At 44.1% G+C, this 19,119-nt stretch overlaps 3 protein-coding genes and 1 long non-coding RNA gene across 4 annotated transcripts in view; 2 read left to right on the top strand and 2 right to left on the bottom strand.

Annotated features, from left to right (window-relative positions):
- LOC144696999 (uncharacterized) overlaps positions 1-19,119 on the bottom strand; it is a 608,705-nt gene that overhangs the window by 208,343 nt on the left and 381,243 nt on the right. The gene's annotated exons all lie outside the window — the stretch shown is intronic.
- Positions 1-19,119, bottom strand: part of LOC144697121 (uncharacterized) — a 392,678-nt gene that overhangs the window by 37,870 nt on the left and 335,689 nt on the right. The window lies entirely within an intron of this gene.
- The window catches only part of LOC144697096 (uncharacterized), a 470,203-nt gene that overhangs the window by 366,330 nt on the left and 84,754 nt on the right, over positions 1-19,119 (top strand). The gene's annotated exons all lie outside the window — the stretch shown is intronic.
- On the top strand, positions 5,091-8,522 carry LOC144697605 (uncharacterized). Its single transcript, XR_013580402.1, has 2 exons — positions 5,091-5,140; positions 5,932-8,522. It is a non-coding gene; the product is annotated as an uncharacterized LOC144697605 (long non-coding RNA).

Below are 19,119 nucleotides of genomic sequence, written 5' to 3'. Positions count from 1 at the left end.
ATGACTCTTTTGTGTAATCTTCTTCTGTAATTTAACCCTTGGAGTTTGGATATCACTCAGGTAAAATTGTGCTACACTCCCTCCCGGTGTTTTTCCAGTCACATTGATATCTGAAATTTTCTCCCACAAACAGAACAGACAAACCTTCCACATTCAGATGCTGCTGATATTCAGTTTCTGATGAATCGAGTGAATCTGTCAGATCTTGTTGTGATGTTTGGTTTGAGTTTCCCGTCTATCAATCCTCCAATTCCAGTGCCCTGTAAAGTTTACAGAAACCATCACTGTCAGTCTAGGACAGAAATTCACAATATTCTCTCCTCTAGGGTTGCCAACTCTGATTAAATGGAGGTTCCATCACATGACTTGTCCCTATGCTCCAGCCATGAGTCGGCCAACACATCCTTCCTTGTGACACACTGCCTTCTCAGGCCAATTGGAAAGCAAAATGTCTCGTGACGCAATTGGATGATGATTTGTCCCACTTTCAATATTTTTATAAAGAGAAACATTCAAAGAAAATTACAAATTAAAACAATCTTTTTAATGCCCTTAAGATATTTCTCCAGTGCTGCACACAGCAATGTCCTGGAGATTGAGCTTCAGCTCCTGGAAACTCCAGTCCAATCCTGGAAGGTGGCAACCCACTCTTTGCCTGTCTCCTAATCCAGGATCACAGCGCATGCGCCCTGCTGTACCGGGCCTGTGAACGGAAGGCGCCCCGCAGCTCATAGACCTTTCGGTGCTAATGCGGGACCGGTAACTTTTTACTCGGGGTTCGAAGCCTCCGCGTAGTATTTATGAAGCCCCCCCGCCCATTCCGCTGGCTCTAATCCTCCCCGCTCACCCACCGACTCCATTACTCAACTGCACTCGATTGTTTCTTCCCCGTTCCTTGCAGCGCCATTGACAGTCTGCACTGCGCATGCTCTACTCTCAGCGGGAAACTGCGCCTGCGCGAGGCGCGCCGGTCGTGTGGATAGGGCACATTCTTACCCGCAGTAAATGCTGGGTCAGAGCGACGCCATTGTGATCATACATTTTTTTTAGTAGAACATTGTGATTTGCGATCAGAATTCCGATTACAATTGGAGCCATTTGTCCAAGTTACAAATTTACTAAATTAATTGATACAGCAACTAAAGAGCACGTGTCTTCCACCATAGTTCTGTCCTGGGTGTGATTAACAGCAGAACAAACCCCTACAGTTAGATGTGGACTCACTGGAGTCTCAGTAGGTGGGGTGAACAAGTGATTTTTTTTCCATAGACATAAGGGTTAAACTATCCCTCCAGAATAAGAATGGACTAGTCGTAGATCAAAAGTGTTGGATTTCTAAAGTTGGAGTGTTAACCAGGGGGCAAATTGAGTGAATGCCTTTGCACACACAATGAGTCTGATTCTCCTCCCTCAAATGTGAACGTGCTGTTGCGTCAGTAAGTGGGATGACTGAGTAAATCCTTTTCCACATTCAGCTTTCAAATTATCTTTGCACGGTGAGGTTTTATCTAAGAATTTCCAGCTCAGGCGGGAATCACAAATCCTTCTGGTGGTTAGTTTCACAATCTTTTTTAAAATTCATTCAAGGGATGTGGGCGTCGCTGGCTAGGCCAGCATTTATTGTCCATCCCTAATTGCCCTTGAGAAGGTGGTGGTAATCTAGCTTCTTGAACCACTGCAGTCCATGTGGTGTAGGTACACCCACAGTGCTGTTAGGGAGGGAGTTCCAGGATTTTGACCCAGCAACAGCAAAGGAACGGCAGTATATTTCCAAGTCAGGATGGTGAGTGGCTTGGATGGGAAGTTCCAGGTGGTGGTGTTTCCCAGGGATCTGCTGTCCTTGCCCTTTTAGATGGTAGTGGTCTTGGGTTTAGAAGGTGCTGTCTAAGGTGAGTTCTTGCAGTGCATCTTGTAGATGGTACACACTTCTGCTACTGTGCGTCAGTGGTGGAGGGAGTGAATGTTTGTGGATGGGATGCCAGTCAAGTGGGCTGCTTTGTCCTGGATGGCGTTGAGCTTCTTGAGTGTTGTGGGAGCTGCACTAATCCAGGCAAGTGGAGAGTATTCCATCACACTCCTGACTTGTGTCTTGTAGATGATGAAGTCAGGAGGTGAGTTATTGCCACAGGATTCCTAGCCTCTGACCTGCTCTTGTAGCCACAGTATTTATATGGCTAATCTTGTTCAGTTCCTGGTCAATGGTAACCCCCAGGATGTTGATAGTGGGGGATTCAGCAATGGTAATGCCATTGAATGTAAAGGGGTGATGGTTAGATTCTCTCTTGTTGGAGATGGTAATTGCCTAGCACTTGTGTTGCAAATGTTACTTCCCACTTGTCAGTCAAGCTTGGATATTGTCCAGGTCTTTCTCCATTTGAACATTGACTGCTTCAATATCTGAGGAGTCGCAAATGATGCTGAACACTGTGCAGTCATCAGTGAACCTCCCCATTTCTGACCTTGTGATGGAAGGAAGGTCATTGATGTAGCAATTGAGGTAGTGTCCGAGGCCCAATCGCCAGTGATGTCCTGGAGCTAAGATGACTGACCTCCAACAACCATAACCATCTTCCTTTGTGCTAGGTATGCCTCCAACCAGCAGAGAGGTTTCCCTGATTCCCATTGACTCCAGTTTCACCAGGGCTACCTAATACCACACTCGGTCAAATGCGGCCGTGCTGTCAAGGGCAGTCACTCTCACCTCACCTCAGGAGTTCAGCTCTTTTGGCATTGATTGAACCAGGGCTGTAATGTGGTCAGGAGCTGAGTGGCCCTGGCGGAACCCAAACTGGGCGTCAATGAACAGATTATTGGGGCTGGAGACTGATGGGGCAGTAATTGGATGGGTTCGATTTGTCCGGCATTTTGTGTACAGGAAATACCTGGGGAATTTTCCTCATTGCCAGATGGATGCCAGTGTTGTAGCTGTACTGGAACAGCTTGGCTAGGGAAGTGGAACGTTCTGGAGCACAAGTCTTTAGTACTATTGCTGGAATATTGTTTGGGCCCATAGCCTTTGCAGTATCCAGTGTCTTTAGCTCTTTCTTGATGTCACATGGAGTTCATTTCAGCATTTTCCAGTTAAAGAAAAGCAAAATACTGTGGATGCTTCAAATCTTAATTAAAAACAGAAAATTTTGGAAATACTCAGCAATTCTGGTAGCATTTGTGAAGAGAGAAACAGTTTACATTTCAGGCCCATGATCTTTCATCAGAACTGGACTGCATCTGTGCACAGATTTAAATATTAATCTTCTGTTTCCATCCACAGATATGCTGAGTATTTCCAATGTTTTCTGTTTTTAATCTCTGGTTTAAAATGTTGCTCTGGAATTGCATATTAAATTTATTAGCGACTAAATGATATTTATTCTCATTCTGTCTGCAAGTGGAAACATCTGCCACTTGTCTACCCTGTCAAACCCTTTCATAGTCTTAAAGGATCAGGTCATCCTTCATTCTCTTTTCTAGAGAAAACATTTACAGCCTGTCCCGTCTTTCTTAATGGGTGTCACCTGCCAGTTCTGGCATCATTCTAGTATTTTTTTCTTGCATCTTCTCCAGTCCTTTTAGTTCTATCTTATAATATGGAGACCTAAGCTAATCTGAGCAGCAAACTCACCATTGTCCCCAAAAGCGCGTATGTTTCAGTATTTTACTCATTTTCCCATGAGATGAATATAAAATGGGATGGAATAACCAGATCTAATGAGCCAGACTGGAGTAATTACAAAGTTGTCTCTTCTCCTTACAGTGAAACGGTGGCTGTTTTACTCTTAATCTGTCAATTATGACATTAAGAATAACATGTCAGAGAAAGACAAGATTTCAGTGCTGTGACACTAGGCCAGACTAAAGTTCAGTTAATATGATTGCCGAGCAGTGATCAGGAGCACTTGCAAATTATTCTCTGTCTTGAATATATTTCAGATGCAAATCCATGAACGTTTAGATACTGGGGAATCAATGGTTTGGAGATAGGGAGGAGAAGTGGAGTTAAGGAGGAAGAGCATTTAATGGTGTAGTGGCCATACGTTCTCCTGCTGCTCCTATTTCTGGTCTTCTTATGAACATCATTTTGTATCATTTCCGTGTGAGCACAGCAGATGCTGCACCCACCCTTTCATCTCCTCCCTTCCTACATTCCCAGCTATCAATACGCTTTCCAGGTGGCACAGTGATTTCCTTGTACTTGTTGCAATTTAGCATCGTGTTTTCATTACTCATGATGCCATCTCTCCTACACTGAGGAGATTAAATCAAATTGAGTGACTGCTTTGTGGAACATCACCATTCAGTTTGCAAACGTGATACTGAGCTTCTGATCATTTACTATTTTAGTTCTCTGCCTCACTTCAGTTCTGACCTCTCTGTCCTCAGCCTCCTGCACTGTTCCAATAAATCTCAAAGGAAACTCGAGGAACAGTGCTCATCATTGATTAGACACTTTGCAACCTTCTGGACTCAACATTAATTTCAACAATTTTGGATCATAACCACCACTCCCATTTTTTCAGACAGTAGGTGCTTGTAATTGTTCTGCTGTTATCATTCATATCTCATCTGGACCTGTCTTTTGTCTCTTCAGTTGTCCCATTAGTTTATTTACTTGTCTCCTTATCACCCAGTGTTGCCTTGCATCATCTGCTTTATCATTTAATCACTCCAGCCTTCCATCCTATCACAAGACCGTTTGTTCTTTTCTCCTTTCCCCTTCTCATTTCCCTGACTCCGTACATGCTGGAAAACAACTAAATCTCTAAATTCTTCCAGCTTGGATAAAAATTTAGCGACCTGAAACATTTACTCTGTTTCCCTCTCCGTAGACACTCCATCTCTAGCTCTAATTCCCGAACAGAAAATGCTGCCAAGAGTCATCAAGTCAGGCTTGAGTCTGTGGCCGCTCTCAGCGTTTGAAACCGTCACAATGCCCGGGTGATTAACGGCAGCTCCGGACCAATAGGAAGAGTGGGCGGGACTGGAAGACTGAGCGGGACAATCTGGTCCTCCAACCAATCGGAATGAAGGAAGGGTGCCACCTGATCATCCATCAGGCTGGCGCCCTGCGCGCAGGCGCAGTGTCGTTGTGACTGAAGACTGGGGCTTGCGGGAGTTGAAGGAGGAAGGATGGGGGGACAAGGTGAGAAACAGCGTAACTGAGGAGAGGAATGGAGCCGGAGAATGGACTGGATGCTTCATAAACGCTAGGTATCGGCCTCTAAACCCGAATGAGAAGCTGCCGGATCCGCGTTTGCACCAAATCGAGCAAAGCTGCCGACCTCCTCCGGTCACAGGCCCGAATGAACGGCCGCCATCTTTCTAGGGTCAATGTGCAGCAGTACGCATGCGCAGTAATCCCTGTCCCTGACAGCAGGAGGAGAGAATGGTGTTCATTTCTATCCTAGACTGACAGGGATGGATTTTGGAAACTCCTTTTACAGGGGGTTAGAAGGGGAGGATTTACACCCAGCAAACTAAAACCAAGAGAGATGTTTGTCTCTTCTCAATTTCTATCCTGGATTGACAGTGATGACTTTTGTAAACCAGAACAAATATTTCTGTTATGAAAGATTGAAAAGGGTGGAGCTTTCTTTTTCCTTTAGAAAATGGAAGAGTTAGCAGTGAGTTGATAGAGGTCTTCACAATGATCAATGGGTTGGACGCGGTAGATATGGAGAGAATGTTTTCACTTGAAATTTCTTGAGAGTGATTACAATGTGAAACTCATAGGAAACCATTGAGATAATTTTGAAAGGAAACTAGATGAGTACGTGAGGGAAATGGGAATAGAAAGATAAGCTGAAAGGATGAGATGAGGTGCATGGAATGGGAGGAGAAGCATGTGGTGTATAAAAACCAGCGTAGTCGTTGGACAGAATGGCCTTTGTTTTTTGAATATTCTGAGTATTTTAATGTAAACTCCTTTTACAGGGTATTCAGAGGGTTGGATTTGCAGATGGGAAATTCAAACCAAACATCATGTCAAGATCTGATAGAGTCACTCGATTCATCAGAACCTGAATATCATCGGCCTTTGAATTTGGAAGAAGAAATGTCTGTCTGTAAGGAAAGATTTTAAACAACGTTGTGACTGGAATAGCACTGAGACATACACACATGAGTGAGAGTGTTCCAGTGCAATGATTGGAAAGAGTTTTAACCAGCCTGAAAAAAAAGTGCACCATTCACAGCAGGGAGAGACTGTACACGTGTTCTGTGTGTGGATGAGGCTTCAACTGATTGTCAAACCTGGAGAGAAACAAGGACACCCACACCATGGAGAAACCATGGAAATGTGGGGACTGTGGGAAGGGATTCAATTACCCATCTGAGTTGGAAACTCATCGACGTATTCACACTGGGGAGAGGCCGTTCACCTGCTCTGTGTGTGGAAAAGGATTCACTCAGTCATCCAGCCTCCACACACACCAGCATGTTCATACTGGTGGCAGGCCATTCACCTGCCTTGAATGCGGGAAGGGATTTAATGCATTATCAACCCTCCGGACTCACTAGCAGGTTCACTCTGATCAAAGACCATTTAAATGTTCTGACTGTGAGAAGAGCTTTAAAATCAGAAAGGATCTACTGATATACCAACGCTCTCACACTGGGGAGAGGCCATTCACCTGTGCAGTGTGGGGGAAGAGATTCACTCAGTCATCCCACCTCCTGACACACCAACTTGTTCACACTGATAAGAGACCTTTTAAATGTTCTGACTGTGAGAAGAGCTTTAAAAGTAAAAAGGATTTACTGAACCACCAACGCACTCTGACTGGGGAGAGACCATTCACCTGCTCCGTGTGTGGGAAGGGATTCACTTGTTCATCCCACCTTCTGACACACCAATTTGTTCACACTGATCAGAGACCGTTCCATTGTTCTGACTGTGAGAAAAAATTTAAAAGCAAAAAGGATCTTCTGAAACATCAACACATTCACACTGGGGAGAGGCCATTCACCTGCTCTATCTGTGGGAAGGGATTCACTCGGTTAGCCCACCTGGTGAGACACCATCGAGTTCACACTGGGGAGAGGCCGTTCACCTGCTCTGAGTATGGGCAGGAATTCATTGATTCATCCAACCTTCTGAAGCATCAGCGATTTCATTCTGGGGAGAGACCATACACTTGCCCCTTGTGCAGGAACAGATTCACTCAGTCATCCCATCTCACTACACACCAGCTTGTTCACACTGATCAGAGACCTTTTAAATGTTCTGACTGTGAAAAGAGATTTAAAAGTAAACAGAATCTGCTGACACACCAGCGTGTTCACACAGGGGAGAGGCCGTTCACCTGCTCCGTGTGTGGGAAGGGATTCGCTCAGTCAAACAACCTGCTGAGATGCCAGCAAGTTCACATGCGACAGTGGGGGTTGGATTCTGCTGTTATTGCTGCTGTTAATCACATCCAGTGCTGAATCATGCCTGTTTCCAGTGGGGCTCCACAGTTTTGTGGTTTATAGCAATCATTTAGACTTAAATGTGGGGATCATGAGTAAGAAGTTTGCAGGTGATCCTGAAGTTGTTTATGTGTTTAACAATGAGGAAGAAAGCCATAGACTGCAGGAAGATATCAATGGACTGGTCAGATGGACAGGAAAATGGCTAATGAAATTCAATCTGGAGCAGTGTGAGATAATGAATTTGGGAGGGCAAACAAGACAAGGGAATGAACAATTAATGGGTTAATGCTGAGAAGTGTAGAGGAACAGAGGGACCTTGGAGTGCATATCCACAGATCCCTGAAGGTGGTTGGACAGGTAGATCAGGTGGTCAAGAAGGCATTTGGGACATTTTCCTTTCTTGGCTGAAGTCTAGAATATACAAGCAGGGAGATTATGCTGGAATCGTGCAAAACACTAGTTAGAGCACAGCTAGAGTACTGAGTACAGCTCTGACACTGCATTATAGGAAGGATATTCTCACACCAGAGAGGGTACAGAGGAGATTTATGATTTACAGGATTGAAGAAATTCAACTATGAGGAAAGATTGGATAAGCTGGGGTTATTTTCTGTGGCTGAGGGGAGATTTAATTGATGTGTATGAAATTATGAGGGGCCCAGAATGAGTGGACAGGAAGGACCTTTTTCTCTTAGCAGAGAGATCAATAACCAGAGGGAGGGTATAGGTTAGAATTAAAATAATTGGCAGAAGGAATGAGAGGGGGAGGGAGAAATCATTTCAGCCAATGGGTGGTGCAAGTCTGGAACTCACTATCTGATTGGGTCGTACAGGCAGAAACCCTCATTGCATTTAACAGAAAGACTTGGATATGCAGTTGAATTACTGGAACATACAGGATGACAAACTAAGATCTGCAAAGTGGGATTGGCTGAATAGCTTTATTTCAGCCAGTTCAGACACGATGGGCCAAATGGCCTTTTTCTGTACCAGAACTTTCTGATGCTTTTACTCTGACAGTTGGAGCTTGTTTCTGATGATGTTAATAACCTCGCTAATTGGACTGGAGTTTAATATTCTGGATAAATGTGAAATAAAACAGCTTTGTTTTCAACACGTTGTAGATTTTTGTCTTTCCCACCTGAGTGTTTAACATCACCTGGCTGGAACTCAGAAAGGACAAGCTAGGGTAAGATCATACGGCAGGAACAGAACTTCAGCCTGGACACAGTCCTTCAGGGTCACACTGACAGGGTCTTTCTCATCTCTCTTCACTGACGACAAAGTCCCCATGTGGGTTAATCCTGGGGTATGTAAGAAATGTGTCCCAGCCGCTGTCTTCCATGGTTCAGAGCTCCTAGACACGGAACAGAAGGCTCCTTCACAACTGTGTTTAGAGTCAGGAAGAACAACGGTGAATGCTGGAAATGTGCTGTCAAATCAGAGATTGGTGTAAAGTTGTGATCTGTTTCTGACTAAAAGTGAAACAGCAGGTTTAAGTTTAAGAGAATGACTGTGGTAATTATTCCATGGAGATTTAATGTGTTTTTGTGGCAGTCCTGAATCTAGCACTTTAAAGCTGGTGTTAAAACATTTAAAATAAACCAATTTAAAACTGGGAACATCTAACTGGAGGATTCACAGAAGCCTGTTAACTTCTGGGACAATCATACAGCAGACATTTGATCTCCAAATAAAGGAGGACCTGCAGCGTGTTTTCAGAAACTCCCTGTTTTATTAATGTGTGTGTGTGTGTAAGACACCAGGATAACTAAAACCATATGCCTTGGAACATCCCCAAGGGTGCATTCCTGATAGTTACTCTGAGATCACTCCCGCTGTGGAACTCCACCACTGACCCTGCTGAAGATTGTAGGCTCAGGGATGGGGCCTCCAGGAGTGGACTGTAAGAAAGGTGGGTTTCAGTATCCTGACTAATGGTCCAGACAACTGACTAAAGTGAGGAACCAGAGGAATCCTTACTGAGAACTGTCTGCAGTTTTGTCTGTCAGTGTAGGTCTAGGGGTGAATGATTCCTGACTCCCTGAACTGTCTGACATTGAACCCAGTTTAGAACAAGATGGATTCAGTGTCCAGGAGAATGGGGACCAATATCACCCACAATTGAAGAAGACAAAAGCAGCCGGCTCTAATAATGACTTGGATGAAGGAACTGACTGTATTGTAGCCAAAATCACTGATGATACAAAGCAAGTTGTGAGGAGGATACCAAGAGTCTGCAGAAGGACATGGATAGGTTACCTGAATGGACAAAAATTTGGCAGATGGAGCATCATGTGGGAAAATGGGAGCTTTCCCACTTTGGCGGGAAGAATATAAAAGTAGAAAATTATTTAAAAGGTGAGAGACTGCACAATGCTGCAGTACAGAAGGATCTGGGTGTCATAGAGTCATAGTCATAGAGTCATAGACTTATACAGCACAGAAACAGGCCCTTGGGCCCATTGTGATTGTGCTGGCCATTTTCCAGGACTTGACCCATTGCCCTGTATGCTATGGCATTTCAAGTGGTCATCTAAATACTTCATAAATGTTGTGAGGGTTCCTGCCTCTACCACTCCCTCATGTGTTCTTGTACATGAATCATGAAAAATTAGCATGAAGGTTCAGCAAGTAATGAGGAAGACAAATGGAGTGTTGGCCTTTATTGGAAGGGGGGTGGAGTAGGGAACTTGCTACAACTACACAGGGCATTGGTGAGACAGCAGCTGGAGTACTTGTACAGTTTTGGTCTTCTTACTTAGGGAATGATATACTAACATTGGAATCAGTTCAGAGAAGGTTCATTAGGCCAACTCCTAAGATGAAGGGGTTGTCTTATGAGGAAAGGTTGAACAGGTTGCACCCATACTTGTTGGGATTCAGAAGAATGAGAGGTGAACTTACTGAAACAAAGAAGATTCTGGGGGGGATGACAGTGTAGATACTGAGCAGATGTTTCCCATCATGAAGAAATCTAGAGCTAGGGGACACAGTTTAAAACTAAGGAGTCTCCCATTTAAGACAGAGATGAGGAGGAATTTCTTCTCTCAGGGGGTCGTCAGTCTTTGGAATTCTCTACCCCAGAGAGCAGTAGAGGCCAGGTCATTGAATATATTCAAGGCTGAGTTAGACAGATTTTTGATCTACAAGGGAGTCAAGAGTAATATTTACTTGGATTTATCTAATATTATGGCCCTTACAGACATCAATACTTTATCCCCAGTTTTATTCAGGGTGGCAAGTGTCCATCCAATGGCACAGGACCTGTTCCATGTGAGAATGTGCGGGGGTGGGTGGGGGGAGGATGACTGTGTGTGTTAGTTTGTGTACATGTGGATGTGTGTGCTTGTGTGTGAGAGAGCATATGGGTCTTTGTGTGTAGGTCTCTGAGTGTGTATGCTGCTTCTCGTTAGCTGTAACACAAAACCTTCCTCTCTTTGAGCAGACGATGTTGGTTCTCAGAGAATCCCATCGAGTGATTTGAATGGTACCATTCAGAGATTCTTCATCCAGGGTGAAACCACAGGCTGACCTTGTGCTGTGTAAAACCTGACTCCGACACAACTAGGACCCACTTCGCCTGGAACAACATGAAATGTCTGCTCCTTTCCACATCCCTTCCTTTCCGCACACTGTTATCCTCAGATAGTTCACAAATTCCTTGTGTAAATCATCCTTAAGCACCCCTCTGGTCTCCACTTTAAATACTTCCATTGGTCATACTGACAGTTAGCAATGGGATTGCTGCTATCACAGAAATCTGTTCTGAAATACTGTCACCCTGACTTTAAGGCTTCCTGGAGTAAAACACTGATCCAGATCTTCCCACCGAACACCAATCCATATCCTCATCTGAGTTCTAGATTTTGTCTAATATAGAAAACCCCTTTTAAACGTATTCAGCATATCTCATCCATACATAATACAAGAGTTTGTCTTTGAAATCAGTTCTTCCTTTATATTCTTTGTTGTTCTGAATGATGACAGTATTAACCTTCTCCCTAACCTATCCTAACCCTTCTTCCAGTTCATTTATTGAAACCAGAGACTCTCCTTGTTCCAATGGTGACATTCCCTGTCTGCCCAGTTATTCCTCAAAGTCAGCCCTTGAATTGTGTGTCCATTGTTTCATCATGTTCCCACATTTCAGTAACAAATGTTGAAATATTTGCTCCACACCCACAGGGTTTCATCTGTTTTAAGCCACAAACAGAAAGGTCCAGTTTTCTCCTGGAGTTTGAGACAAATCTTTCAAAATGATGCAGAGTTTCAGCCAATGAGGGAGATCCGGGCTCAGCCCCGCCCCTCATTCATTCCGATTGGTTGGAGGACCAGCCGCTCCCTCTCGGTCCTCGAACCCTGCCCCATCTACCTATTGATGATGGGCATTGTGAGCTGGAGCATGCGCATTGCCGACGATGGCGGATGACTGAAGCGGCTGTGTGGAAATTCTCAGCTGGTGAGTTACCGCCGGGTGGGTCAGGAGGGAGGAAAGGAGCCGGCGGGTGTGTTGGAAGTCTTCATAAACACCTCGTGTAAGCCTCCAGCCCCGAATACGAAGCTTGGGCACAGTATTTGAAAGGGCGACAGCTTCTCGGGCTTTTCTCCGAGACAGGCCCGGGTTAACGGCCGCCACCTTTATCGGGGACAGTGCGCAGCCGGGGCGCCTGCGGAGACAATGAGGGATGATGGAGTTATGGGCTCAGCCCCGCCCCCCCATTCAGTCCGATTGGAGGACCAACCGCTCTCGTTCGGTCCTACAGCCCCATCCCCTATTCCTATTGGTCCGTACCTGCCGTCAATCACTGCCCGGGCATTGTGAGCTGGAGTGACCGTTATGAATAATTATCAGCGCCTGGTGTGCAGCTGCGGGGCTTCTCCCTCCCGGGAACAGGCCCAGGTTAACGGCCGCCATCCTGGGTCAGCGAGTGGAGGATGGTTCACATCAGAGGATGGGGGAGGGGGGGACAATAAATAAGAGGTTACACTTTGGGCTCAAATCAATGAGGAATCTGATCTGTGGGAAGGAAGGAAACCCTGGGAGGTGGGCGGGGAGGATTCAGAAACACCCGCTGGAGGCCCCAAACTCCCAATAAGAACCTGCAGGACCCGCGTTTGTTGCTCCGGGTCTTTTACTTTCTTGCTGAAGCAACAGTAAGTGGGCGGGGCTTCAGGGGCCCAGTGACCAGGAGAGAAAATGATTGATTCATCGATTATATTCTCACTTTCCACACAGGTATTTGAGAACAGAACCCAGCCAGAGTAGACAGAGGGATAAAACTGGGAGTGAGGAAAGGAATGGTGGATATGGTATGAAGGGTTTGGCAGGATGACCATATCACAGGAAGAAAATTGAGGGACAGCCTGCCTTGGGAGTCCATACGAGTGGGTGGGGGTTTGTTGGGTGGGGTGTTGCCTGAGGCGGGGGGTGATGCGGTGAATTGGCTGCCAGAGCTGTTGGAGCACAGAAACAGTGGGGGACAGGGTTCTGTATGGAGAGCGACCAGAACCATAGAACACTACAGCACAGAAAAATAGGCCATTCGGCCCTTCTAGTCTGTGCCGAAATATTATTCCGCTAGTCCCATTGACCGGTCCAATTTAAGGGACAAAACGGAGTTCCGGCACCAGGAAGACCAGAATAACTGACTCTCAAATAGGGGACAATTCTGTAAAATACAGTAAGGTTGGTCACTCTGGGATTTGGATTTCAGCACGGTAGGAGGGAGAGTGTGTGGGATGAGGATTTGCAGGAACATGAGGGGAAAACATGTTCCATAGAAACAAGACTTGTCTGTTCAGAATTTCTGTCCTGTATTTACAGTGATGAGTTTTGTAAATCCTTTTCTAGGATATTAGAACGGGTGGATTTACAGACAGGAGGCTCAAACCGAACATCACAGCATAAATTGATAGAGTCACTCGATTCATCAGGACCTGAAGATCATCAGCCTTTCAATGTGGATGGAGAAATGTTTGCCTGTTCAGTCTGTGTGGAAATGTTTCAAACATCAGTGTGACTGGAAAATCACCAAGACACACATTCACCTGAGTGAGAGTGTTCCAGTAAACTGACTGTGGAAAGTGCTTTAACCAGTTACACAGCCTGAAAAAACTTCACACCATTCACAGTGGGGATAAACTGTACATGTGTTCAGTGTGTCTGGACAAGGCTTCAACTGATCCTCAAACCTTAAGAGACACAAAGACAGCAGCACTATGGAGAAACCATGGAAATGTGAGGACTGTGGAAAAGAATTCAATTCTTCATCCCGGCTGAAAATCCATCAGCGCATTCACACACGGGAGAAGCTGTTCAGCTGTTCTGTGTGTGGGAAGGGATTCACTCGGTCATCCGGCCTTCCATCACACCAGCGAGTTCACACTGAGAAGAAGCCATTCAGCTGCACAACCTGTGGAGAGAAGTTCAAGTCTTCATCCATCCTCACTGAACACCAGCGGATTCACATGGGTGGGAGACCATTCACTTGCTTCGTGTGTGGAAAGGGATTTACTCAGGTATTCACCCTCCAGTCACACCATCGAATGCACACAAAGGAGAATCCATTCAGCTGTACTTCCTGTGGAAAGAGTTTCAGGCAGTCAACCGACCTCAATGAACACCAACGTACTCACACCGGGGAGAAGCCGTTCACCTGCTCCGTGTGTGGGAAGGGATTCCCTTGGTCATCCCAACTACTGACACATCAGCGAGTTCACACCGGGGACAGACCATTCACCTGCTTCTTGTGTGGGGCGGGATTCACTCAGTCACAACACCTGCTGAGACACGAGTGAGTTCACAAGTGATTACAGGGGTTGGACTCTGCTGTTATTGCTGCTGGTAATCACACCCAGGACTGATAGTCCGACAATATTAGGTTTGTTTTTGCTGATATTCACAACCTTATAACTGGCTGGAGTTTAATATTCTGGAGATGTCACTGACTTTCGGGGCTGCAATGACCCTTTTGAAAGCACCATTTGTGATCTTACCCCTTAATACAAGAACTCTTCTCAAGAACAAGTTTACAATAAAATTATGAACTGTTACTTCAATCCTAATTTATATAAATCTATAATTTGGTGTCAGAAAGGTTCCATTTTTTACATCTCTTGTTATAAAGTGCTGATTAATCCTTGCTGACAATTCTTACTGACTTGCACATTCTTCAGTGACACCTTCATCATGAGGTTAAATTAATAAGGAACATTAAACCAAAGCAGTAAATATTTTACAGGCACATCAATAAAAGCTTCATCAATCAACACTGATATTGATGAAGTTTGGAAGTCGCTGATTCAATCATTTCTGACACAGCAGCAGCAACATTTGGTAAAGGTGGAACCCTCAACAAAGACTGGTTTAGGACCTATTCAGCTGAGATGACATCTGTCATTGAAGCAAAAAGCAAAGCCTACCTGATGCACAACATAAACCCAACAGCTAGAACACTGCACAATTTGAAAGTAGTCAAGACAGTCATGTAAAAGACAGGGAGATCCTGTGCAAATAAACACTGGATCAGCCTATATCAAGAAATCCAAACTGCCTGTGACAGTGGAAATGTATGTGCTATGTATGATGGGATCAAGAGGGTGCTTGGTCCGACCATCACCAAAGTTGACCCCTGAAATCACGGATGGTGACGTACTCACTGACAGAAGTAAACAGATATCCCACTGGGTTGAACATTACTGTGAGCTGTACTCCTGTGAGACGTACATCTCTCAGTCTCCATTTGACTCTCCTGCAGCTTCCCATCATGGTTGCGTTGGATGAGGAACCTGCATCATTTGAGTTTGAACAGGCCAATTATTGCTTAGCAAGCAGTAAATCACCCGGCAAGGATAGTGTTCTAACCAAACTGCTCAGGCACAGGAAGTCCCAGATATTGTGACCACCTCCTTCTCTGAAAAGTAGGATCTGTTCCACAAGATATGCATAATGCAAAACTCATCACAATATACAAAAACAATGGTGACAGAGGGGATTGCAACAACTACAGGGGTATCTCATTCCTTAGTATCATAGGGAAGACCTTCACTGCGGTCATGTGTACCCAGAAGCACAGTGCAGTTTCTGTGCTGGCGGATCTACAGTGGACATGATCTTCTCCATACACCAGCTACAAGAGAAGCATACAATTGGGATTTAAAATGCTGCCAGCTTCTGTGCTGAGAAAAGTGAAATATTACAATTACTGATTAAATTAAACCTTGTAGCATTAATCACAATTTACTTGTAGAATTATCAAAGGCACTGAAAAGTTGGATTCCCTAAAGATAAGCTTCAGCCTTGAAATTATGAGCTGGAGTTGACAAGCTGTGGGAAGCTCCACCCTCTTTGACTCTTTTTGGTCTAAGAAGGTTGAAACTTCAATGCTAACTTATTTAGTTTCATTTTTCTTCAGTTATATTACACATTTGAAAAGGTGTGTGATGAAACCTCAACTCATCTCTGTTGGTTCAGTTTGGAAATGCAAGTCAGATGACCTGAAACGGAACACCATTATCTTGGAGGTGTCCCAGGGAGCAGGACTTGGGACAGGGACAGGGAGAAGCTCCCAAACCAGGGAGAGGTCCCAAAAGGTAGTTCCAGGTAAGGAATGAAGAGAGGGGACAGGAATAGATCCCCTTGAATGAGGTAAAGGAAAGGAGCAGAGAAATAGGTTCAGAGTTAAAGAAGGAGCTGCAGTGAGCAGACTTATAGTGAATTGGGCTTGAGAGAAGCCCTGAAGATCCGAGAAGGCAGCTGAAGGTTGGTGACTCAATGCTGTGGGCTGTTGGGTACCTCTTTGAAGCAGTGGTGTTCTGCTTGGCACAGCCAAAGATCTGAAATTGTGCTTGGAATGTGATGCTTGAGTGTGCTCGAGAATCCAGGGGAAAGGAATCTCAGAAGGAGAGATTAAAACCCTGTGAGGTGGGCCATTGTTGAAACTGCCCGAGTCGGAATACTTTTGGAAAGAATTCCAAGGCAAGGTCTTCAGATGTGGAGATCAGAAACCCTCATGAGAAAGACAAAGTTTCTGTGGGATTGATTGGCTCACAATGTGACAAACGTCTGGGTGGGGTGTTGAGAAATCCATGGAATCTGCTTTGGTCGCATCTGTCATTGAGTGTTCAGAGTGTGTCAGAGAGAGAGGACAGGAATTTTAAGCTCTCTGATAAGAAAAATTCTGAGGCTCTTGGGGACAGTAGTTAACTGAATAATCAGCTAATAGAACTCAGTAAATTGATCAGTTTAGCAGAGATGCTACTGGAAGATAGAGTTTAGGGAACTCATTTGTTCACTTTGCAGTTGAAGAAGCAAAGAGTTCAGAATGTGTTTTTTGGGTGTTTCAGGGAGAGATACAAGTTGGGTGATAAGCATCGAGTGAATGCTCAGGATTTCACCGGAAGAAAATTGTTTGCAACTGTGGCAGTCCGAAGCGAGAAGCTTTTGTGTCAATCTCGTGGTAACTCTTCCCTGTAAAGATATTGTTGGGGTAAAGGAATAGTGTGTGTCTGAAGTGTCTTCTTGTGTTGGTATTGAGATCTTTCCCATTATTTATCTGGCATAATATAGTTCATTATTTCTTGTTTAATAAATAGTTTATTCCTTGCGTTAGAAATTCGTCAACAGACTCCTGTTGATGACTTTTCCTCCACGGTTTCTTCAAAGAAAATTAGGAACTGTCAAACCAGGATTCACTCTGGGATCTTATTGTCCAGTATGAACGTCAGCTGGGATCGTAACAGTAATCTGAAGAGAGAACAAAAGAGCTGTGAGAAATACCAAAAGAATTGGAGAAACAAAAATCATGTTTGGCTCATCTTTGATCTGAAAAGAAAAGTTATGTAACGTTGATACAATTGTGCACATTTGAGAATGTTTGCTCCAACCTTTCCGCAAACAAGCAGAATAGTTAACCCTTTCCACTGTGACAATTTGAACTAAAGACTTTGCCTTTTAATGGTTTGGCTTTATCCCATTTGTTACCTTTTAAGACAAAGTACTTGAGAACGGGAGATATGGGAGAATTGTAAGTATTTCTATCTCTGATGTAAAAACACCATATTACGTGAATATTGAGTTGGACAGTTAAGTTCCTCCAGGGCTCATAAATGAGATAGAATGATAATTAATGGGATGGCCCACTTTGAGTAAAAGATAGAGAAAATCATATGAACAAATGGAAATTGGAAGAACTCATCCTGGGTATAGGTCAATAAAATAGCTCAATTTTGTATCCATGTACATTTAAGTGGAAGAAAGGAAAGTGTAAATGAGACTAATAAGTTGAAAGCCTTTTCTTGGAGATTTTAGTTTTCTTGCCTCTGAACTTTTCAAGGTAAATGCATTTAATTGTCTGGTCAGTACCTGAGGCATTGCACCCTGCAATGGGGAGATAAGTCAAGATCGTCAGACACCCTCCTGATCTTTTGGTAAGATTACCTGAAAGTCAAGAATGGCTTGTATCAGACGGCATGTGTAGCATGATATTGGGATACTGGTGTGAGTGTGTAGATGTGATTGGTTACATGTGAAGTAACTAACATGTTGAAATGCATGGTGAACCTGCTCTGAGGAATGAATCCCAGACATGCTCAGGAACTCAACAACACAACGGCATAAAGTGATTAATGTGGTTAGTAGGATGAGACATTTTATATTATCAATGCATTACACATACTCCATGGAGAAACAGACTTTAAAACAATCAGGATAGAAATAAACACATTAAATTCCACCTCTTACTGTTAATATTGTATGGTCCATTGTTACACTGGGTGATCAGCCCCCGTAGCAAATAGTGTGAAATACAGAACAACATACTTGGATAATAACTGCCTCTAATTTCCTCTTGGTATTACCGATGATGCTAAGTCCCCTAACGTTCATGGTCTGGTTGATGAAGAGAATTCAAAGACAGGTAACAAGGAGAAAGGATATAATGGAAATGTTTGCACTGACCAAGAGAAAAGCTTTGAAGCTACGAAAGGAAGAACATTCTTGAGCCTCAAGGTGGGGAATGTAGACAGAGGGAAGCCAGGTGAGGAAGATCTGAATAATTTTAATAACTCTATTAAACATTTCTCAATAGCAAAGGCACTTACACAAATTAAAACTAAGAATCTGCAATCAGAGCAGGTTCTAGGAGGTCCTGTTGAAGATAAAATTGGACATGAATAGACCAATGATCTGAAAGGACAGATAATGCATGTTCTTGACACTGAGCCAGGGTCAGGAGATGAACTCAATACAAAGACATTATTAGGTCTCTCATATGAGATTTTCAGGCAAACATTGTGTGAAGAGGAATAACATTATCTCACTGCCTATTCCAATGTGGAATTCACTCAGGGCAGGTACAACATGTATTAGAAACAGAGTAAAGGTCCCGCTACACTTTCCCATCAAATATTCCCAAGGTAGGTACAACACGTGTGAGAATTAGAGGCCGAACAAAGCTTCTTCCAAATCGTCTCGTTAAACATGTCCAGGGCGAGTACAGCCCAGCTTAGATACAGAGAACTCCCACAACATGCCACATCAAACAGTGCCACAGAGCAGGTACAGCACGGTTTCGATAGAGAGTTAAACGCCCTCGACACTGTCCCATCAAACTCTCCCAGCCTAAGTAAAAACATTACTCTCCTGCAATCTCACAACTACGAATTGGCTGGGATGTTGCAATATGAAGAAGCCCCACATATTTGTAA

The sequence above is a fragment of the Cetorhinus maximus genome, chromosome 23, assembly GCF_964194155.1.
Source record: "Cetorhinus maximus chromosome 23, sCetMax3.hap1.1, whole genome shotgun sequence".
Classification (NCBI taxonomy): Eukaryota; Metazoa; Chordata; class Chondrichthyes; order Lamniformes; family Cetorhinidae; genus Cetorhinus; species Cetorhinus maximus.
This window is presented reverse-complemented; position numbering and strand designations above follow the sequence as displayed.